At 45.3% G+C, this 24870-nt stretch overlaps 1 protein-coding gene across 4 annotated transcripts in view; it reads left to right on the top strand.

Annotated features, from left to right (window-relative positions):
- LOC142558606 (uncharacterized) overlaps positions 1-24870 on the top strand; it is a 163475-nt gene that overhangs the window by 71576 nt on the left and 67029 nt on the right. The window lies entirely within an intron of this gene.

Raw genomic sequence — 24870 nt, forward strand, 5'->3', positions numbered from 1 at the left:
TGAGAGAGAAGCAGCGCTAAGCAGCGCATTATCAACGTGGCTCTGGGCCAAGAAGGTCGTAGCGTCAGCATCGCACTGGCGACGGGAGCCATGAAGGTTCGGTCGAACCCGTGACGCTGGCGATCCAGGGTGTGGCCGTTGACCTCGGCGACATTCGAGCGAGGCTCCTTGGATCTGTGGCAGCCTCTCATGGCACTGCCGGGCACTCCAGAAAGGATCCCCCTTCAGAGGCAGATCAGCACGTACGATTTTCCCCGGGGCGTCTCGTCAGCACTCGAAGTAGTGGAATACGGCGTTAGGCCTAGCCAGTCAGGCCGGATTGCTACGTCACCGACGGAGTTCGGGACACCGGCATCAAAGACGGACAGGTGGACTGGCCGACATCAGGGCAGCAACTTCTGTAGCGTCGGCAATGGCGAAGATCTGTCACGCACTGGACTCGGAGGATATGTATGACGTCAAAAGTCTGTAAGAACAATCCTTTCTGTTAGTGTTGTTGGATATGGACCCTTTTGCTAGCATCACTCAAGTTCCCCGACCATATCCAATCGCCGTGGCATTCCAATTATTGTGCGCACGGGCACGTCTACCACATGGTCGGACCCGTCAAACAGGTTGGCGACCCCCACCTCATGCGCCCCACGTCGAGCTAGTCTCCCCCCTGCTTGACTCTTCCTGAAAGTGCAACAGGAGCCTGGCATGGTTCAAGGTAGTTAATCTTGGTCCCAAGCAAAGCTGTTTTGCAGCTCTGAAAGGTCGTTTGAGAACGACCCATCTCCTCGAGCTGAGCGGTTGCAGACAGGGAGCCAACGTTGGCGGCAAGTCGCCCGTTAGACAGTGGAGCCCTTGGAGCGACCCCACGGGGCACTTGCATGGGCACCTACCATTGGGGGAAAATAACGACACCTAAGCTGGCTTGACGATTGGCTGAAAATGATGTGACCCCGAGAGACCGAAGAGGTTAAAAGCGAGAGACAGGGAGACGAGACATTCCTTCCTTCATTCGTTCATTTTTTTGTTTTTCTTGCCACGGGCGGCAGCGTCCGATTAGCTATCGGCCATCAATGTCTTTATGATTGTTCATTACTTTGTGTTATTGCTGTAAATAATGTAAATAAACCTTCAGTTCTCAAAATCCTCCTCAACGTTGGCCAACTCCCGCGCTCAACGGCAAGATCTAATAACTGGTGGTAGTGATAAGGATGAACCTTCGTCCAAAGAAGTCCTGGGGAACTGGGAACAGCGAAGAAGAAAGAGCCTTCGACCCAGGGAGTCCTGAGGAACTGGGAAAAGCGAAAAAGAAAGAGCCTTTGACCCAAGGAGTCCTGAGGAACCGGGAACAGCGAACCGATGAACCAGATGGCGTGGTGCTGCATCTGTGAGTGAGCGCGTGGTTTTTTCCTTTTGATTCGCCAGACTTCAAATTTTGCGTGTTTATTTTGAGGAATCAGGAATTTGTTGCATACTTTATTTGCACAAATTATTTAAGGAAAAGAGTTCTAACCACCAGGTGGGGCAGCTGCCATGGATCTTAGAAGGTTGACGAGGGCAGACTTGTTTATTGTGCGACGAGTTGGGAGTTGAGGTCGACAAAAAGATGAAGAAGCGAGCTGTCTAAAAGGCAATTCAAGATAGTGGCCATGATGAAAGCATTAAGATTGCTTGGGAGGTGATACAAGAAACGCGGGAGCGTGAGTGTCAACAACGTGAGAGTGAGTGAGAATGGGAGAAGCGTGAGAAAGAGATGGCAGAGCTACAGGTTGAACTTGAGAAACCACGTCCAGCGGAGGGCAGGGAAGGGGACATCCCTAGCAAATTAAGCGAGGTCGAGCCATATCGGATGGACCAGTGGATGAAACTGTACAAGGTTGTAGAGGACATTGTCTTATTCTTGGTTCATTTCGAGAGAACTTGTGAAAGGTGTAACTTCGCTCAGGGCACCTGGTCACAGCGGTTGGTGACTTTGCGTTGTGAGGCAGTGAATGTAGGCACAAGATTAACAGCAAATGACGCGGAAGACTATGGGAAAGTAAAGGCAGCACTGTTGAGGAGGTACTACCGAATTTCCCTAGAAGCATTTAGGCAGTGATTCAGAGAAGCAAGCAAAAAGAGCGACGAGTGCTACTCGGAGTTTGCGTACGGGTTGAAAACAAACCTTGTTGAGTGGCTTAAGGGTGCCGAAGTCTATAAAGTAGAGACAAAATTATAGAGTGTAATTGTCTCAAACAATTCTACCGCAGCATTCCACAGTCAGTGAGGTTTTGGGTGCAAGATAGAGATGCGGTAGACACAATAGACGAGGCGGCTTGGCTAGCGGATGAGTACGTCATGCGACGAAAACTCACTACCGACAACGAGCGTTCAAATGGAAGGGATAATCCGAGAAGGTATATCCACCACAAAAAACAAACTTCGGTAAAAGCTGCCTAGAGGGCCGAGTCGATAAAAAAAAACTCGGGAAGGGAACAACGATAAAGGAGCTAGCAGCCCTCCAGAGGAGGGGACAAAGAAGGTTAATACGCAAGAGTTCGAGAAGAGGCGACCGGTCCAATGTTATCAGTGCAAGGGCCTAGGTCACTATGCCTCGGATTGCAAAAAAAAAAAAAACCGGTAGTGCTTTCCTACGTGGGCGGAAGCGACGAAAGCTTGGAGCTTCTCCGTGCATACCACCAGGAGCTACGGATTAGCGGAAAAACATGTAAGGTATTAAGGGACAGTGGAGAAACCGTTGACCTAGTTCATCCTCTTTTGTAAACGCCGAGGGCTATACAGGGAAGGTAACGTGGACCAAGTTAGTGCTAGAGGAATACAGCGTGTGTCTGCCAATAGCACGAGTGATAATTTCCGGTCCTTTCGGAGAACTAGAGACAGAGGCAGGCGTTTCGAAGGTGCTACCAATGGGCTATCCGTATCTCTTTTCAAACCATTTGGAGCGTTTGTTATGGGAGCGTGGTCAGGAGTTCGGAGAAGGAAGGGTGCAGGCATTAACCTGCTCGCGAGCACGCCAAATTGCCGCTCAGCTGGCCGAGGACACCAGCGCAGCACTGGCAGAACACGACGAAGCGCATTCCCTAGTAGAACCCTAGACAACGGAGGAAAAAGAAAACAGGATGACAGTAGAGGTGCCAATTAAAATGATCCCCGTAGAAAACTCGCGTAGCGAAGAATGGTCGTCAGTGGAAGTAACAGAAAGGCGAGAGCAGCTCTGTACTTTCACCTGCCTCTGAGGGCTTTGACAGGTATTTCCAGGTGGACAGGGAGTCGCTCAGCGCGGAGCAACAGAGGGACCAGACTCTGACACGTTTACACTACAACGTGAAAGAGGGCCTAGCTAGGCGCAACGTTACCATCCACAAAAAGGGAGCACTTCTGTATAGACACTACCGAGTTTGTAGGGACCGTATCCGTGATCATGTAATCGTTCCGGAGAGGTATCGGGCGGATCTCCTGACTTTGTGTCACGGAAATGGCCGGTCGGGCCATCTAAGAATCAACAAAACGTGCATTGTGCCATGAACACGAAGCAGGCTTGGAGGACTGTTTACCCGCAACCCACATGGTCCCACATAAGGTAATGGGGTTCACTCCTTCCTAGCTGGTGTACGGTCGGACGATCCGTTCTCCCCTCAGAATGTTGAGAGAAATGTGGGAAGAAACAGGTGAAAGCCAGACGGTGGTGAGTTATGTTTTAAAATTGCTGGATCGCTTAAGTGTCTCGCAAGAACTGGTTGAAAAAAACCTAAAAGAGGCCCAGGAAACCGCAAAGGCGTACTGTGACAGAAATGCGTGTAGGCAAACATTTAAGGTAGGCGACAGGGTCATGATCCTAAGGCCTTCACAAAGAAACAAACTTGAGGTACAGTGGGCCGGACCTGTAAAGGTTGTCCAGAAGATATCGGAGACTAACTACACTCTAGAAGTTTCCGGAAAAAGTAATAAAAGAATAATTTGCCACTGCAATTTAATGAAATGTTATTGTGAAAAGGGAAGAGGTAAACATGGTGGTAAACATGTCTGAGGAAGTAGTGGTCGAACTTCCAGTTTTACCTACAATTACAGATGCGGAACGCTCCATAGAGGACAACCTGAATCTGTCTGTAAACCAACTGGCTCTCGAGGCTGATCAAGTAAGCGACCTCCGGAAACTCTTTGAGGAATTTCGCCATTGCTTCATAGCTGGCCGGGGAGAACGACGCTTATTACTCATGAGATTGAGTTGACATCAGACGAGCCTGTCCAATCCAAACCATACTGGGTCTCACCTCGTCGGCGAGAAATAATGGAAGTACAAATCAAATGAATGCTTGAGTTGGGAATCATTGAGCCAGCAGAGAGTGATTACACTTCCCCAATGATTTTGTAGAGGCGAGCGGGAAAAAACCACATCCCTGTCTGGACTATAGGAAATTGAATGCGACTACAAGGGACCAACTTTACCCTATACCTAACATAGAAGAATGAGTTGAACGGGTGGGCGGAGCCCAGTACATCTCAACAATCGACTTAGGGGGTACTGGCAGGTGCCCATATCAGAAAGCTCAAGTCGCTATGCACTTCACTTCCCCGCTTGGCACATTTCGACCACTAATGTTAAGTTTCGAGCTTAAGAATGCACCGTTTAGCTTTTCTAAGCTGATGGATATTGTTTTGGAAGACCTACAAGATTATGCGATCCCCTACTTAGATGATGGGGCCATCTTTTCTAACAGCTGGAACAATCATATGAAGTACATAAGGAAGATGCTGGCACGTCTACGAGACATGGGTCTCATATTAAAGGCCAAAAAGTGCAACTTCGGCTGTTCGCAAGTTACCTACCTAGGGCGTGTCCTAGGACAAGGAACGCAGCGGCCCTCCGAACTAAAGAGGGGGCCTATCAATAACTTTCTTGAAGCGCAAACTAAGATGGATGTCAGAGCCTTTCTGGGGCTCGTGGAATATTACCAGCGGTACATTCCAAATTTCTCACTGGTAGCAAACCTCCTGACAAACATCGTCTGAAAGGGAGAGCCCGAAAAAGTTTGATGGAATGAGGCCAAAGAAAGCGCATTTCAGCACCTGAAAGAGGTTCTGAGCTCAGGACCAGCGCTTCAGATCCCCGATTATTCTAAGGAATTTATTGTGCAGTTTGACGCTAGTGACAGAGGGTTGCGAGTCATCCTCAGCCAGGTGGGCGAAGACGCGGAGGAGTATCCGGTACTGGTATGCTATCCGAAAATTAACGTGCAGAGAGGAGGCGTACAGCGCTTCCGAAAAAGAATGCGCCTGCTTAATTTGGGCGTTCTAGAAATTGTTATCTGTACGGAGCGAAATTCACTTTCGAGACCGACCACTGTCCTCTGACCTGGCTCAGACAAGTCCCCTAAAAATGGACACTTGCTCCAGATCGAGTCTAATTCTCCTGGAATGTAACTTCAGCATCTATTACAAAAGGGGCAAGTTAAATTGGAAAGCGGATGCTTTGAGCCGGTTGTTTCAATAAACCGGCTTATTTCCTTCCCACCTTTGATTAATGAGGTAGGAAGTGTTATTATGGGCTGAAAGTCATACTTGTAGTTTCAAAACTTTGCTTGTGTTTAGTTATACAAGTTGTTTTCATCAATTGTTTAACATTCTCCCGTTTCTTTTGCCACAAGGATGTCACTCTGGTTTTGTTGGCATTTGGGGAGATATGGAAAGCTGCTTAGAAAGGTGGTTGGAACTGCTTTATCAAAATTGGGAAAAGAAAAAAAAAGTACCAGTGTTGATTTTGACATAGTAGTAGCCTGGCAGGTCAGGGGTGAAGAGCCTGCGCTTGCACGTGGTGCAGCGCAGGCTCTTGCTCTTGCCCTCGTTGGCCACATGCCCTCTTGCCCACATGCCCTTGTTTGTTTTATGTACGTTCTTCAGGGCCTGGGATACAGAAATTCGTCACATGAGGCTCGTTGCCAGTACACTACAGGTTCCATCAGCCTTCCTCATGGCCAGCGAATTGAGTTCACCGCCCATTCCGAACTTCCGGTGCGAGGAGGAGCACTTGGATACGGACACTTTTCCTGGCATCACTCAAGTTCCCCGACCACATCCAATCGCTGTGGCATTCCAATTATTGTGCGCATGGGCGCGTCTACCACGTTGTCAGACCCATCAGACAGGTTGGCGACCCCCACGCGCCGCACGTCGAGCTATTGTCTCCCCCCCTGCTTGACTCTTCCCGAAAGTGCAACAGGAGCCTGGCACGGTTTCAGGTAGTTGATCTTGGTCCCGAGCAAAGCTGTTTTGCAGCTCTGAAAGGTAGTTCGAGGACAACCCGTCTCCTCCAGCAGAGCGCTTGCAGGCAAGGAGGCAACGCCAGTGGCAAGTCACCCATTGGACAGTGGAGCCCTTGGAGCAACCCCATGGGCTGACTGTGACGGCACTTGCTCGGGCGCCTACTATTGGAGGAAAATGACGACACCTAAGCTGGCTCGACGATTGGCTGAAAATGACATGACCCCAAGAGACAGGGAGAAGAGACATTGCTTCCTTCATTCATTCATTTTTTTTGTTCTAGCCACTGGCCGCAGCGTCTGATTTGCTGACGGCCGTCGATTACTTTATGATTGTTCATTACTTTGTGTTATTACTGTAAATAATGTAAATAAACCTTCAGCTCTCAATATCCTCCTCAATGTCGGCCAACTCCCGCTTTCAACGGCAAGATCTAATAGTGTGCAACCACAGGCTGGGGTTGCCGGACTCTCGCGTAGAAGGCGCTAAGGACTGACATAGCTGGCAGTTGGGACGTGTTTAGGGACTATTAAGTCGGTAGCCTAAATGCTAGTACTTCATTGTGTTTTGGTTTGCATGAGTTTTACTTTGAGTTTGGTTTAATCAAAATTTGTTTGCTGTGCTGCTCTGTGTCTCCTGATTCCATCTCTCCCGACATCCGCACGCCCCCGAGATCAGTGACACGTGACAAAGTTTGCGACACCGCCTCATCCATGGCCCACCTCCGAAGAACTGCAGCACGACTTGTTCTGATGCACTGCTAATACGAGGAGAACAACACGCGGCACTCATAGCAGTATCGAATCAGTTCTCTCCATTTAAACATACTCCATACACTCAGCCTGGCACCAGGTAACAGGATTCTACATTTATTTATTTAGTACCCACAGCGCCCATTCAGGCATTACAGTAGGGGGGGGGGATACAGACGAAAAAACAAGCATAAAAATTGCAGGCTTGCATAAATTCGTATAAGTTAAAAACAGATTTTTATACGCCGACACAAAAGCACACAGCCACGTAGCACGCAGCCATGTCAGACACAGGCATGTTGCAAATGTCACATGTGAAAAAAAAAGAAGTACATAAAACACAATAATTACAAAGACTCATAATCAAAAAGCAAAAAGACGAAGCGAATAATAAGTTACAAAAAAAAGAATGCGGTGATTAAGATGCAGTGCGACAAGGTGAAGAAAGAGACACTAAAAGAAAATGTCATCTGCAACTGGGATTCATTATAGGTCATGATGATAGCTAGGCGTACACGCGATATTTATCAAGCCTTAGGGATCAAAAGATTCTATCGCTTTTAATGCAGAAAAGAACTTGTTAGGACAAGAAATGCCTACAACTGAGGAAGGAAGTCGGTTCTACTGACTGATGGTTCTTGAGCAAAAAGCTGGTAAAGGCCGATGTATTACATTTGTATTCTCTTATCTTGTGTTCATGATCTTTGCGTGCAGATGTGTAGTGAGGCTGATTTATGTACGCGTCACGCGGAATTCGAGTATGAGAATGATATATGCAGTGTAAAAGCTTCAGTCGAAACGACGCTCTTCAGTGCTGGAAGGATTGCCAGTTTAGCATTGCCTTAGATTTAGTTGCACTAAACTGCCTGTCATACATTGCTATATCTAGTACATATCTTGCCGCCACGGACTGAACTTTCTCTAGTCTTTCTTTGTTAGTTACTGATGAAGGGTCCCATACAGAGCATGTGTATTCGAGCACAGATCTTACATATGATTTATATATAGTAACTCCCGGGTTTGTTGTGGAAACACACGTGTATTTCGGCATAAAAATCACAAGCTCCGACAAGCTTTGCCTACGGTATAATCCACATGCCGATTCCAAGATAAAGAGGGGCAAAAGTAAACGCCTAGTTATTTATATTCACACACCATTTTTACTGGAGAGCAGTTTATCGTGTATTCAAATTTTCCAGGATTTTTTTTTTCTGGAGAACCTCATACACACCGTTTTCTCGAGATTCAGTTTCATTTCCCATCACTCACACCACTCGTGTATGGCATATAAGTTGTTTTGAATTACGAAGCAGTCGCTTTCAGGTGTAGCTTTACGGTATAATATACAGTCGTCTGCAAATAAGCTAATATGGGACTGTACATATTCATTAATGTCATTGATATAAAGTAGGAAGACAAGCGGCCCCAGAACTGATGCCTGAGATACCCCTGACGTAACATTAGTTATTGCAGATTGTTCGCCGTTTACGACTACGTATTGTTACCTCTCGCGTAAATATTCGGTGATCCACAGAATAACTTGGGGATTAATATTAAAACTGGTTAGTTTTTGCAGTAACAGGTAATGTGAGACGGTGTCGGAACGCTTTTTGAAGGTCTATAAAAATAAAGTCAACCGATGATTTGTTGTCCAGGGCTGCTGCTAAAAAATGTGTGAACTCTACTAGTTGTGTGACGTGTGATAATCCTTGTCTAAATCCATGCTGATTTGAGTTAAATAAAAAAGTACTATCTATATGTTTGACTACTGCAGTATATAAAACATGCTCTAGAACTTTAATGCACAGAGAAGTGAGTGAAATGGGACGGTAGTTATTAATGACGTTGCGCGGGCCAGTTTTATATATAGCAGCAACCGATGTCATTTTCCAATCAGCTGGAAGTTAACATTGTTCCAAGGACTTCTCAAAAATAATATTCAAGTACATTGCCACTATGTGAGAGCAAGACTTCAATTTAAATTTGGCTAAACAGTCAGGGCCCACAGCTTTCGCACAATTTAAATCACGAAGCAGTAATTTAATGCCCCCAGCTTCGATCACTATTTTAGGCATGGGTGTGGATTCATGTTTCAACAATTTTAGATCTTTCCGAGGATCTGTTGGGGCAGAGAGCACTGATGTAAAATAAAGATTGAACAACTTGGCCTTTTCTGTGGAGTCGCAAATTGTAACATCGCCATCGGTCAAAGCAGGGATATAAATGTCTTTCTTATTTCGTTTAAAAAAATAAACCAAAATAAACCAAAGTTCCTTCGGACCTTGCTTTATTCTACTTTCTATTGTTTTAAAGTAGGCTGATTTTGTTTGGACTGTAGCATTGTTCACTAGTCCGGATACCGGACAGGTCTCCATTGGAATCTGAACCTGGCAACGTTTAACGCTAGCACATTATCTAGTGAGGCGAGTCTAGCAGTGCTAGTGGAGGAATTAGAGGGCAGTAAATGGGATATAATAGGGCTCAGTGAAGTTAGGAGGACAAAATATGCATATACAGTGCTAAAAAGCGGGCACGTCCTGTGCTACTGGGGCTTAGCGGGTAGACGAGAACTAGGAGTCGGATTCCTGATTAATAAGAATATAGCTGGTAAGATACAGGAATTCTATAGCATTAATGAGAGGGTGGCAGGTCTTGTTGTGAAACTTAATAAGAGGTACAAATTGAAGGTCGCACAGGTCTACGCCCCTACATACAGTCATGATGACCAGGAAGTCGAAAGCTTCTATGAAGACATGGAATTGGCGATGGGTAAAGTCAAAACAAAATACAATATACTGATGGGCGACTTTAATGCCAAGGTAGGCAAGAAGCAGGTTGGAGACAAGGCAGTGGGCGAATATGGCATAGGCACTAGGAATAGCAGGGGAGAGTTATTAGTAGACTTTGCAGAACAGAATAATATGCGGATGATGAATACCTTCTTCCGCAAGCGGGATAGCCGAAAGTGGACGTGGAGGAGCCGAAATTTCGAGACCAGAAATGAAACAGACTTTATACTCTGCGCTAATCCTGGCATCATACAAGATGTGGACGTGCTCGGCAAAGTGCGCTGCAGTGACCATAGGATAGTAAGAACTCGAATTAGCCTAGACCTGAGGAGTGAACGGAAAAAGCTGGTGCATAAGAAGCCGATCAATGAGTTAGCAGTAAGAGGGAAAATAGAGGAATTCTGGATCAAGCTACAGAACAGGTATTCGGCTTTAACTCAGGAAGAAGACCTGAGTGTTGAAGCAATGAACGAAAATCTTATGGGCATCATTAAGGAGTGTTCATTAAGGAGTGTTCACGTTTTCATGTCTAAACTGATAAAATGTTATGACGCTTTCCAGGTATCTGTAAGGTACGTAAAACGGCAGAAGATTAGAAAAGTCTGGATGACTAATATCTTACTTAAAAAAATAAAAAAGAAGAATAGCATGTACCATGCATTTGTAAAGACACGCGACATAAATTTATTTATTGAGTTTAAAAAGTACAGAAACCAGCTAAATGGTGAACTAAGGTGTGCTAAGTTCAGATATTATGAGAATTTATTTTGCAAAATAAGTAATGATCCCAGGAGAATTTGGAACGAAGTTAGGAATCTTTCCGGTCGAATAAAGCAAAACCACGTCCCTAGCATTCTAGCTAACTCTAGCGGCCTTGGCTACAGAGACGTTGCAACTGAAATGAACGATTACTTCATTACTAGTTGTGGTTACGATGAGATATGTGATGACGATGATCCAAGATTATCGATAAATGACCATGGCTTACCTAACTCCATAGTTTTGCATTCTGTTTCATGTCGTGAGACTGAAGAATTAATAACTAAGATTAAAAACAACTGTGCGGCAGGACATGATGACATCAAACCTATGCCAATAAAATACGTTGCTGATGTGATATCGCCCGCGCTCTCATGCATTATTAACTTAACTTTCTCTACTGGAGTTTTTCCTGATCAACTGAAAATAGCTCGTGTGTGTCCCGTTTTCAAAGGTGGTAATCACAAAGAAATTGCAAATTATCGGCCAATATCGGTACTTCCGATACTGTCGAAAGTGTTTGAAAGTGCTATAAATATCAGATTACAAAATTTTTTTAAGAAGTATAATATCCTAAGTGAGGCCCAATTTGGCTTTCAAAAAGGCAAATCCACTGAGCTTGCATTACTCGATATTAAAAGTGAGATACTAAATAATTTCGAGTCAAAGCTTTACACGCTAGGACTGTTTGTAGATTTCCGTAAAGCATTTGATACCGTGTGTCATAGCGTTCTTCTAGAAAAACTTAATAATTACGGCGTCCGTGGTATTGCCAATAAATTACTACAACATTACTTGACAGACCGTTACCAATATGTAGTTATTAATCAAGAAACATCCTCGCATGCTAAGGTCAAGAAAGGTGTCCCACAAGGATCTATACTCGGTCCACTGTTATTTATAATTTACGTAAATGACCTGTGTCGCATTCCGGATTCTCCTAAAATAATTATGTACGCCGATGACACTAATATTTTTTTTACTGATGTTTCAATTTCTAACCTTGAAGGAAGTGTAAATACCTATCTAAGTAAGCTGTCTTGTTGGCTTAAAATAAAGAAGTTACGACTAAACGTGAGTAAAACTAAATACATATTGTTTGCACCTATCAATAAGCCACGGAATATAAGCTTAAATGTTTACTTTGAGGGCCAGTCGCTTCAGCAAGTTAAGGTTCAAAAATTTCTGGGCGTATGGTTCCAGGAAGACCTGTCTTGGAATGAACACGTAAATAAACTAGCATTAGAATTAAGCAAAAGTGTTGGATGTATATACAGGTTAAGCCGATTATTACCACTTTGGCTCAAGAAAGCCCTATATTATACGTTATTCTATTCCAGGCTTAGTTACTGCGTGTTGATTTGGGGCACAACGACAGCACAGAACTATACCACATTACTCACATTACAAAAAAAGGTACTACGAATATTTGAGGGATATTATGGTCAGCCGCAAGGTCTCAGCACGCGTCCGCTTTTTACTAAACATTTCATATTGCAAGCTAACCAAATCTATTATCTTAAGCTTTTTCTGCATATCCAAAATAATAAGCTATACCCCACGTACAGTTCTTCTAGATGTGTTCAATATTGCCTCCGGTCACAAAGTATAAGAACACCTAAAATTAGAACTACCTATGGTCGGCAGCATATTCTGCATCAAATACCCAGTCTGCTTAATAAACTTGGCAACATTTTAGACCTAAATAAACAAATTTCCAAAAATAGGTTTAAACAAATTCTTCTTGAAAATTGCATTGAATATGTTTAATTTCTGTAAGTGTTGATTACAACCTCCATGTGTATTGACTTTTTTATCTTACTCAATGTACACTGTGTTTATTTCTTAGCACACATTGTTTCTTTTTTTTTTCTGCTTGTTACAATATATGAATGTCGATCTGCTTGTTTTCTCTACTCTGTTATATTTCTTTTGTTTTTTTTTATAACTAGAGACAATTTAGATTGTTCAATGATTATCTTTTGTCTGCTTATGCCTGCTTGCTGAACTGTATCTCGGAGCAAAAGCCTCTGTCAGGCTGTATAGCCTTTTGCTTTTGCTTCGATTTCTGTTGATGTACAGAAAGAAATCAAATAAACCTCAAAAAAACCTCAAAGTCGGTGGTAACTCCGTTAGACAGGATACCAGTAAGCTATCACAGGAGACGAAAGATCTGATCAAGAAATGCCAATGTATGAAAGCCTCTAACCCTACAGCTAGAATAGAACTGGCAGAATTTTCCAAGTTAATCAACAAGCGTAAGACAGCTGACATAAAGAAGTGTAATATGGATAGAATTGAACATGCTCTCAGGAACGGAGGAAGCCAAAAAGCAATGAAGAAACTAGCAATTGGCAAGAATCAGATGTATGCGTTAAGAGACAAATCCGGCAATATCATTACTAATATGGATGAGATAGTTCAAGTGGCTGAGGAGTTCTATAGAGATTTATACAGTACCACTGGCACCCACGACGATAATGGAAGAGAAAATAGTCTAGAGGAATTTGAAATCCCACAAGTAACGCCAGAAGAAGTAAAGAAAGCCTTGGGAGCTATCTAAATGGGGAAGGCAGCTGGGGAGGATCAGGTAACAGCAGATTTGTTGAAGGATGGTGGACAGATTGTTCTAGAGAAACTGGCCACCCTGTATATGCAATGCCTCGTGACTTCGAGCGTACCGGAATCTTGGAAGAACGCTAACATAATTCTAATCCATAAGAAAGGGGACGCCATGGACTTGAAAAATTATAGACCGATCAGCTTACTGTCCGTTACCTACAAAATATTTACTAAGGTAATCGCAAATAGAATCAGGAACACCTTAGACGTCTGCCAAGCAAAGGACCGGGCAGGATTCCGTAAAGGCTACTCAACAATAAACCATATTCACACTATCAATCAGGTGGTAGAGAAATGTGCGGGTTTTAACCAACCCTTATATATAGCTTTCATTGATTACGAGAAAGCGTGTGATTAAATCGAAACCTCAGCAGTCATGGAGACATTACGGAATCAGGGTGTAGACGAGCCGTATGCAAAAATACTGAAAGATATCTATAGCGGCTCCACAGCCACAGTAGTACGCCCTAAAGAAAGCAACAAACTCCCAATAAGGAAAGGCGTCAGGCAGGGAGATACGATCTCTCCACTGCTATTCACAGCGTGTTTACAGGGGGTATTCAGAGACCTGGATTGGGCAGAATTGGGGATAAGAGTTAATGGAGAATACTTTAGTAACTTGCGATTCGCTGATGATATTGCCTTGCTTAGTAACTCAGGGGACCAACTGCAATGCATGCTCACTGATCAGGAGAGGCAAAGCAGAATGGTGGGTCTAAAGATTAATCTGCAGAAAACTAAAGTAGTCTTTAACAGTCTTGGAAGGGACCAGCAGTTTACGATAGGTAGCGAGGCACTGGAAGTGGTAAGGGAATACATCTATTTAGGGCAGGTAGTGACCGCGGATCCGTATCATGAGACTGAAATAATCAGAAGAATAAGAATGGGCTGGGGTGCGTTTGGCAGGCATTCTCAGATCATGAACAGCAAGTTGCCATTATCCCTCAAGAGAAAGGTGTACAATAGCTGTGTCTTACCAGTACTCACGTACGGGGCAGAAACCTGGAGGCTTACGAAGAGGGTTCTACTTAAGTTGAGGACGACGCAATGAGCTATGGAAAGAAGAATAATAGGTGTAACGTTAAGGGATAAGAAAAGAGGAGATTGGGTGAGGGAACAAACTCGAGTTAATGACATCTCAGTTGAAAACAAGAAAAAGAAATGGGCATGGGCAGGACATGTAATGAGGAGGGAAGATAACCGATGGTCATTAAGGGTTACGGACTGGATTCCAAGGGAAGGGAAGCATACCATGGGGCGGCAGAAGGTTAGGTGGGCGGATGAGATTAAGAAGTTTGCAGGGACGACATGGCCACATTTACTTCATGACCGGGGTAGTTGGAGAAGTATGGGAGAGGCCTTTGCCCTGCAGTGGGCTTAACCAGGCTGCTGCTGATGATGATTGTTCACTTCCCGCATTGCCAGTTTTAGTTTACCTAAGTTCTCTTTAGAAGGGTATTGTTTGAATGAACAGTAAATTCTTTGCCTACACTTCGCTAAAACATCCAGTTCTTTAGTGTACCATGGCTTACTTCGATTACGCCTTCTAGTGAATACCCACAACAAAACAAACCGGTTGCGCAGTTCAAAGATTTTTTTCTTTAAGTAGAACCCATAGGTCTTCCACAGAATACTCATCCGCAAGCGTTTCGAACACATCGAAATACGCTTCCAGTGAAATATTGATTGCTTGGATATTAGCCTTGGCGTAACTGTACATGCACCGACTATTCTCATTGTGAACGCTTACATGTTTCATATTTATTTCGCATAGCACGACGTTGTGATTACTTATTCCTGGCAATATTCCAGTGTTCTGGACCATTTCTGGCATATTTGTGAAAAAAGATCTAGGATATGACTTCCTTGCGTAGGTTTCAGCACAGTTTGTCTTAATGAAAGGAGGTTCATAAAATCGGCAATTTCAGATTTGAAGCTAGGTGAGCTTCTAGAGGCTGTTCATTCCAGTTGAGATTAGGTAGATTAAAGTCCCCACCTACATTGACGTAATCGGATGTGATTTGTGTAGCTGTGGCGGTGAAATGACATGGTTCTCTGGCTGAACCAAGTGGTCGCCGGTAAAAGGAGCAGACTGATAGTGCGAGAGTTTCAGCTGAGACCAAACAGCTTCACTCCTATCCTCTATAATATTTATGCATGTAAAAGGAATGCGCTGGTCTACCAAGATAAATACACCACTTCCGTGATAATTTCTATCCTTTCTATAAACTGTAAATTTATCAGGAAATACTTCAGAGCTCGCTACGTCTACATCAAGCCATGATTCGCTGTCAATACCTACACTAGGTTTGACCATGTGCACTAAGTCGCTGAAAACATCAACTTTGTTTTTAATGCTCCTACAGTTGACTACCAAAAAAGAAAGTGAAGTCGATAAGGACTTATTGGGTCATTTGCACCACACAACCTTGTCTGAAAGGTCATCATAGGTGTTCTTGATTCCGTCTATGTAAAGTATGTCACGCTTTAATCGCACACGTGTGTCCTTGTTTTTGTGTTCCTGAGCAAACCGTCACAGGTTTTCGAGAACATTTTTTAGAACATACAGTGCTCCCAAGGGTGGGACTCCTGTACCAATTGCGCCATTTTGATACTAATGCAAATTGCTGCACCAAACTGCACCAGATGCAGAAATTGACTCAAATTGTGCCATGATGTGCCAGAACAGCTTCGGCATGTGTGCTCCTGCAGTGGCCGCGAACAACGAGCGGATTCGATCTTTGAAAAAGAGTGCAGCCGTTCACATTTCGTACACTGCGCGACAATGCCTGTTGCACAGTTTCTCGTAATTTTCGCGCTTATAACACTAGACATTTCGGCTTTTCCGGCAAGTGGCCTGTGCCCACGCGGCCGCTTTCGGCTGTCGTTGCTGCGGTCGGAATGGTCAGGGTGGCTGCATTTAGAGCATGCTAGAGTATGGTTGAGTATGATTGAGTGGGCCGAGTGGCATGGCACTCACTAGCTGAGGTGCAGGACAGCGAAAAGTAGACTGAGGGTGCTGCGAGTGAACTAGATGTTAGGGAGGTGTGCGCTGCAGTGAGTTCAGCGGATGGGCGCCTCTGTCCCCAAGGCCGATATAATGTAAAACTGTTCCAATCTGTTTTTGTGCCCATGGCGAGGCCTGAGCCATTTTGACACAAGAAGGTAATTGCAGCTGAAATAAAAAATCACTGCCCAAGCACTCCGTGAGATGGTTAACAAGCAAAGCTGAAACTTATTGCCGTGGTGTTTATCACTGGGTTAATACCGACGGTTCGTTAAACGACTTCTTGGTAGGCTGTCTGATCCTCGGTACGCAGTCATTGCTTAAACTCGGCTGCATGAGCCTGTTCTTGTGCCCGAGCTACAGCATCGGCACGGCGTAGACGAGCTCGTTCCCGGTTCTGCTCGTGGCGTGCTAATCGAAAGCTGCCTGCTCCTAAGGAGTATGCATGGTGCATGGCCCACCCATTTCAGAGCCAGAGAGAAACTGTTGCGCACGCGCTTGGGTGCAATGGAGAGCAACGGCGTCACTACTGGCGCAGCGCTAATCCAACACCACCAGGTAGCGCAAGGCCTTTTCATTCTGATCCATGATGTCATGTTACCTAGCCTGATCTAATGGGGACGATCCTGAGTAGGCTACAGTGATTTTGACATCACTGCTTTCATCATGCCAGCCTTGTCAATGGAAATTTCGGACCAGGTAGCGTGACGTCATAGATCGGAGTAAACAGGCCTTGTTGCAATAGTGCTGCAGAAACCCGCAAAATGGAGATAGGTAGCAATTGCTACGATTGGGTGGATGTCTCATTTGCCCTTAATTCTCTCAATTTTGCGGGTTTCCGCAGAACTATTACGTCAAACTCTTGCCTTTGCTTCAAGTTGTTGACAAATTCACCTTTGGCCTGCCATATGCTAGCCGTCTGGTTAGCTCAGATGGTAGAGCGGCTGGCCCGGAAAGGCGGTGGTCCCGGGTTCGAGTCCCGAACCAGGATGAAGTTTTCTTAAACTTTGAGGCTTTCGTTCAAAGGAACCCATATGGGTTTCCTTTGTAGAAATTTCTATGATTGGGTGGATGTCTCATTTTCCCTTAATTAAACAGGTCTTATGTTAGGTGGTGTTGGCTGATCGCGCGCCTCTTTCTCTCTCTCTGTTTTCCGTGCATGCGCCTGGGGTTGTGCCGGAGGAGTTTTGGCGTGCAAGCGACTGGCAGATGGATGGACGAATTGATCAGCTAGCCATATACAGCTTCGCTGTAAACTTTAATAGCCATTCCATTCCATTCTGCGAAGGTGGATGACCAGTGTAGCTAGCTTATTAGAAAGGGTTAGACAAGGGTACATAAATTTATTTTTGTTGTTTGATAATGGTAGTGATGATAGATTTGGTTCAGCTACAACCTTAGACAGATTCTTGGCCAGAGTTAAATCTATGCACAACCATTGTTTAGTAGTTGAGTGACTTGGATTGGTGCGACGCTTCAAAACGAACTCTTTGAGCACAAACTGAGTGAACCGTTTTTGTCTGGTTTTGAAATGTCCACATAGAAGTCTCCAACGATGATCACTAGGGTAGTGTGAACATGGTTAACCCATGCAAAGTGCGTGGTCATGAACTTCTTGATACCACACATGCGTACGCCTGGAGATGTATACACAGTGGATATCGCAATTCTGTCTTTTGATTGTACGGGACAGACATCCCCACTGCCGGTGGCATTGTCCTCTTGCCAGTGAAGGGTGTCTGGTTGTACGTTCATTTTCTGCTTTGCGTATATGGCAATGCTCCTGCTTGTGAGTCCATGTGTTGTTCACATACGATTCCAGTATACCATAGACTTGAAATAGTGCATCTTGATTTATATATTTCATTTATAATTGCTTACTATTAGAGCGTAGCTCCTAGGTGCCCGTTCCTGTGTTGAGCGTTGGTGTGCCTCAGAGTCGTACCTCTTAATCGAGAGAACGAGCGAAGCGGGAGATGAAAGTGAGCACAAAGAGGACAGTGGAGGAGGAGGCTACAGTGAAAGCATGAGGCGGACAGTGGAGGGGGAGCGGAGGGGAAACAGCCTGCTCATGTGCTGAGTTGCTGGCGGCCACGGCATCTGCACCCATGCGGGCGATGTCATCTGTGCTTCCAAGGCAGGGCCAGGGTGGCATGAGATGGGGAGGGCTGCGCTTGTCCGTGGCGTCAGCTGCTGAGGTCAGTCCGCGGTACCAGTGTGTGTGACGGGGATCACTGCTCCTGCAAGGAGTGATGGCGAGCAGTTACGAGTAAGGCTCGATGTGACGTTCCCTTGGATGTTGTCGCCGCTGACACTGGTGGTACTTTTTCCCCACGATGAGGGGGCGCTCTTGTGAGAAGAAAAGTGTAGTGCCCCTCACGACAGGCTGTGCGGCGACAATGGCTACGACATGGCGCCAGAGTAATGTGCGTTGTCGTACGGAAACAAAGCGCTGCATGAGTGGAGGTCTGTGCAGCGACTGTTGTGAATTGCACCCACACGCTTCCTTTCGCCATCTCCCGATTAGCAAAGCAGTCGCGTCACACTTTGCTCCGTTTGGAGTGTGGCACGATACAGATTGTCTGTGCCATCTGCACTACTCACAGAATTCTCTTTCTAATATGAACTGTGTACCCATATAATCATAATACAAGATATTGACACATGAAATGAAAACATGTATAGAGCTGCGCTCAAATTTTGCTTTAGTGAGTATCGTAATTGTTGGTGAATTATTATTATTATTATTATTATTATTATTATTATTATTATTATTATTATTATTGGCAGAGTGCTTGAAGCCTGCTTCACCTCCCCTGCAGGTGGGCCCAGTATTGCACTATCTCCGGGATCAGTCCTCGCTCACTTTTTTATTGTTGACACACAAACACGAAAAATGCGTAGAACCCTAGCCATATACAGCTTCACTGTAGAAACAGATTGGAATAGTTTTATGTCATACCAGCCCACGGTCTATTGCGGCTTTCTGGGTCTACGGTGACATATGGTTACGCAGAAGTTATGTTACCGCATCGATTGGACCTCATAATTAGAGAACTTTTATCATTACTATCATGAGCATCGGCACGAGAATATATAGTTTGATCGCGCTGCCACTGATATTTTCGGCCTTGTTGGAGAGCATGTGCCGTGCTGCCGCTCGACTGAATCTTCAATATTAGGGATGGGCGTATAGTGAATCTGAGGCTTGAAGGGAATTCGAAGCGAATAGTGATTTAGTTGAATAATTTCGAATCGAATAGTATATATAACATATTTTACAAAATGAGCATCTTTATCATAACCTGACTAATTTACACAACTTTTAAAAAATTAGAACACATGTAGCCGCAGCATTTTGTGAAATCGACAACTATCAACAGTTGAATTTTATTCAGAACTCACACACTGCTTTTCTTTACTGCATTCACAAGTTTTGCAAAAATATCAGCGGCTCCACATGTCTGGGGACCAGCTGTTCCCGCCAGCTGCTAACAACATTTCCTGCTGTTGAAAACAGCCTCTCACTCCTTGCCTGTGGCAGGATTCGAGAGGTACTTTTGTGCAACCTTGGCCAGTGCTGGCTACAGCTGGCTGCCGTGGCTCTTCAACCACTCCAAAGGGTTTTCTGACCTTGGAAGCACAGGGGTAGCCAAGTAGTCTGCCACTTGGCAAGGAACACTTTCATGTGCATTCTTTTGCACTACGTTGGAGCTTAATGAAGAAAAAAAACACTCCGTTGAGTGTTAGCTGGAGGCTTCTCCATGTCTGGGCAAACAGATGTCCGGGCACAATCATTTTGGGCTGGCATGAGCTCATTTGCTGCAGTTAAAAGTGTGGCTTTTGCCCACTTAGCTCTCTTCAGTGTAGCAAATGTCTTTGTAGCGAGGGTCAACTAGCATTGTATTTGCAGAAACATGTGCCATTTTTAAGCCAGGGAACCTTGTTGCAAGACTGCGCAGAAGGTTCTTTGCAAATGATGCTGCTTCCTCACCTTCAGACACATGCTGATGCAGCACCACTTGTGCACAATGCATTACAGGTATCACTTGGGAAAGTGTAGTGTAGCAGTCTGCGCACAGCTCGGTCGTTGCTTGGCCTAGGGGCTGCAAGATTTTTAGAGCTGCAGCCATTAATTTCCATTCTTTGGAGTTTGGACCTGTAGTGGCAGTGGCCAACATGGGAACAAGTGCGACTGGCATGGTAAACTGGTAGCTGTTGATCACTGACGCCATAAGGTTAAGTATTTATTCGGACAGCTACATATCAGAAAAAACGATTCAGTGGCTTTGCCTCTTAAAGGGAGCGCGGGTGCAATCAAGGCATGCCATTGGCTAGCGATACACTAGCATATGTGAACAGTGACCGCGGACATCAGATACGTGGCGCACAGTAACAAAGTAACACTTCATAATTGTTGCACCGATACAACACTTCCACTCCGGCAAGATCAGAATCTCTCATACGTCAAATGATCTGGCTTCTGCTTATCACGAGCACTGCGCCTGAGTAGCACAGGTGAACCAGCAATGCTCTGTTCCGACATTGATGAACCTTGGTCCTCGCATGCGAGTGCACAACCTTCACTCCCATCCAACACTGGTTGGGTTAAGGCGGTTGCAGGGAAATGCTCACTTCCTAGCAGGTTACTTGCAAATGGTAAAGGTACATCATTTTCTTTCACAACAACAGCAGGCTTCAAATAATAATGTCGCAAATGGTCCGCATGCACAAACCGCGTCTGTCCATCCACCGCCACAAGGTATGTCATTGCCAATTTCACATTCACGACCTTGCCTGCTTGCCACTTTACTTGTTCCCCCCGTACTGAACGCACAAACACACTATCCCCAACAGAAAATGCTCTAGGTGAACTCGTCCGCTTGTTTGCACTGTGTACAATCCCCTTCGATTTGGCACTTATTGCATCATGTAGATTTGGTTTCAATAACGACAACCTTGTGTGCAGCTTCCTCCTCAAGAAGAGCTCAGCTGGTGTTTGGCCAGTGAATGTATGCAGCATTTTTCTATAAGTGAACAGGAAATTGTCGATTCTGTGCTGCATTGACCTGGAACTTTTATTCCTCTGATCTTCTAGCAATTGCTTTAACAGCGACTGCTTTACTGTGTGAACAGTGCATTCTGTCGAACCATTCGACTGACGATGATATGGCGGAGTAAACGTGTGCTTAACCCCATTTGCCAGAAGAAACTCTGCAAACTCCTTTGCATGAAACGGTGGCCTGTTACATGTGACTACTTCTGTCGGTAGGCCATGACTTGCGAACAACGAGCGTAGTGTTTCGATCATGCTTTGCGTGGTCGTTGGTTTCATGATTCTTATTTCCATCCACTTTGAATAGGAATCTGCTGCTAAAAGCAACTTCTTGTTTTCTTTTTGAGCAAAGTCTAGATGTACCCTCTCCAAACTGCTTGTGCACCACTGAAATGAAAGTGGTGCCAGTGGACCCACGGATATTGTGCTTTGACAAATTAAACACTGCTTCAGTTTGTTCCAGGCAGTTGTCCATCTGTGGCCACCAAACCATTGACCTTGCAAGTGCCTTCATCTTTGTGATGACAATATGTTGCTGATGCAACAAACACATAACTTCAGTTTGAAGAGCCTGTGGTATCACAACTCTGTTGTTCCACACCACACAACTGCAATCCACTGAAAGTTCGAATTGTCTCGCGAAGAAAGGCTGATAAGAAACTTCAACAGTAAGCGGCGATCCATGCCGTACCATTTCTCAAACAGCACTGAGAACTGTATCTTTCATAGTTTCACTCTCGATATCTTTCGCAGTTAAGGGGAGTTTATTGACAGGTGAAAAATAAGATTTCTTCTGCCTCATTACTGGTGAGACAAGCCATCTGCATTGGCTATCTTTGTTCCTGGTCTGTGCAAAATGCCAAAGCTGTAGTTTGCAAGAAAAATTCCCCAGCGATGCACCCGAGCTGCAGCTACAGCATTTGTGTGGTGCTTTGCCTCAGAAATGACAGTGGGTGACTGATGATCAGTGATTACATTGAAACTGCGCCCATACAGATATTTATGAAATTTCTTTACTCCAAAAACAACTGCAAGAGCTTCTTTTTCCACCTGCGCATAGTTACGCTCGGCAGGAGTCACTGTTCGTGATGTGAATGCGATCGGTCACTCTACGCCCTACCACATGCGACAGCACTGTGCCTCAGCCGTAAGCAGAAGCGTCACATGTCAGCGTTATTTTCTTTGTCACATCGTACAGTTCCAAGACCACATCTTCACTGATAAAATTCTTACGACTAAAACATATGTCACGCTGGCTCGACCACTTCCATGTGCTACCCTTGCGCAATAGTTGGTGGAGAGGCTCTAGCACGTTTTCTAGATTTGGCAGAAACTTGGCGTAGTACTTTACAAGGCCCAAAAATGCCTTTACCTGGGTAACATTACTTGGTTTTGGCGGTTCTCGAATCGTGTTTACTTTTCGCGCTCTTGGGTGCACACCGTGCTTGTCTAGCTCGTGCCCCAAGTAGCAAACATTTTCTTGGAAAAATTTGCATTTTCCTGCATTTACACGAATTCCGTGTTTACTAAGTGCTTGTAGCACTTGCTCAGAATGGTGATAACACTCTGTCAGGTTTTTACCTGCTATTAACACGTCGTCCAAGTGATAGGCAGTGGCAGGGATGCTTCGTAAAACCTGCTCTATTAAGGCCTGAAACATTGCGGGCGCGCTGGCCACTCCGTACGGCAATCGCCCGAACCTGAAAAGTCTCTGGTGCGTATTCACCGTGAGCAGTGCCTGTGCCTGCTCATCCAGTTCTAATTGCAGGTACGCCTTTGACAAATTCAGCAAAGTGAACACGGTTCCTCCCACCAGTGATGCGAATATGTCCTCTGGTAGAGGCAGCGGATAGTGGTCGACTTCAATACCCCGATTGACTGTGACTCTGTAATCCCCACATATCCTAATCTTTTTTCCTGTTTTCTTTGCACGATCATTAAAGGTGTGGCCCAAGTACTGTGCCTCACTCTGCACACCACACCACCTTTCTCAAGCTCACGCAATTCATTCTCTACTTGTTCGCACGAAGCATATGGTACTGGTCTGGCCTTACAAAAGGTTGGCTGAGCATCACTTTTCATTTAGATGCTACCACTGAAACCTTGGATAGCCCCATAGCTTGGCTCAAACACATCACCGTACAGATGTCTTAACCTCTTCTCGGCTTCCGTTGCTACCACCTGCCTGCCATCCTGCACGTTATCCACGTCACATTGCAACTGCTGCACCACATTGTGCAGGTCAACTTTTAGTGTCGTTATGCAATCTCGACCTAAAAGAGTCGGCATACGAGCTTCATTTTATTGCTTTCCAATTATCAGAGGCAAATTGTAGTGTCGGTTCTGATAAGGAACAATGACATCCGCTACACCTGTCACTTTGAGTGCTGTGCCATTGTGTACCCCTGGGCTCACGTCATCTGTAGATCATGTGTAGTTAGGAAAATTTTTATCGAAGTCTCTTTCAGACATCATGGTAACAGCGGCTTCAGTGTCTAATTCCATCGGAATATCCTTGTTGTTTACTTTTACTTTAAGCATAATACGCGGAAGACTATGAACGCTGTTTGTCATACAAACTGTGAGCAAGTCGGTTGCTGGAAAGTTCTCCTCAACTTTGTGCACAACCTTTGTTTTATATATTTTTGCAACATGACCGGGCTTCGAGCATTCGAAACACGCACTTTTGAGAAAAGGACAATTCACTGGCACGTGCAGTCCGTCACATCCATGACAGGCGCAAACAGTGCCTTTCCCACGTTGCTTCCTTAGACTGCCCTTGGGGGCATGCTGCTCGTTGCTAGCAGTCTTCGTTGCGTGTCGCTGTCGCCTGCCTTGCTTGGTGGGTTGACGATGCCAGTAGACGTCAGCTGAACTGGCAGTTGTCCCCTCCGGCAGCATTTCTCGGGTGTCTTTCTGAGCCGTTTCGAAGGCGGTGGCGATTTGGCAGACTCGCCCCCAGGTGACTTCGTCATCCGACAGGGCAAGAAGACTGCATCGAATCGAATCCGTGCGAATTCAGGCCATCAGTCGATCCCGAACAGTTTCTTGCAGAAATGTTCAGGAGCGACGAGAACACAGCGCGCACAAAGGTATGAACCGTCTGCAGATCCCTTTCAAGATACGGTGTGTGTGGCCGTGCAAAGTACGCACCTGTTGGCGGAGTCAAAGGCGCCCCCTCTCCCTCCCCGTCTTTCTCCATATATGGCGCACAAGATTGAGCCGCGATCGTCAGTTCCTCTTGCGTGCGGTCGTGAAAAGCGCAGTTGCTGCCGGAGCACAATGCTGCCTCCCTCTTTCCCTCCCATGCCCCCACGGCCTTTCTCCCGATGGAAGATGGCATATTTGCTCTTCCCATCCTTTCTTCCTTCGCACGCGCCAGAATGAGCTGCGATCGTTGGCTTCCCTCACATGCGTTCACTTGCAGATACAGCATACAACGTGCGGTGACGAGATCATCGCCCTTAGACTTTATACGGAACATCGCAGCAATGGCGAAGGTGACGGCAAAAATGTGCTTGGAGTGTCCATATAATTGCTATTGCAGTAAAAGGGAAAAACTTTACAGCTGTGCGAACACATAACTTATTACTTACCTCCGCAATGAGAAATGTGCCGTAACTTGAAGCGCATACT

Source organism: Dermacentor variabilis, chromosome 9 (assembly GCF_050947875.1).
Source record: "Dermacentor variabilis isolate Ectoservices chromosome 9, ASM5094787v1, whole genome shotgun sequence".
Lineage (NCBI taxonomy): Eukaryota > Metazoa > Arthropoda > Arachnida > Ixodida > Ixodidae > Dermacentor > Dermacentor variabilis.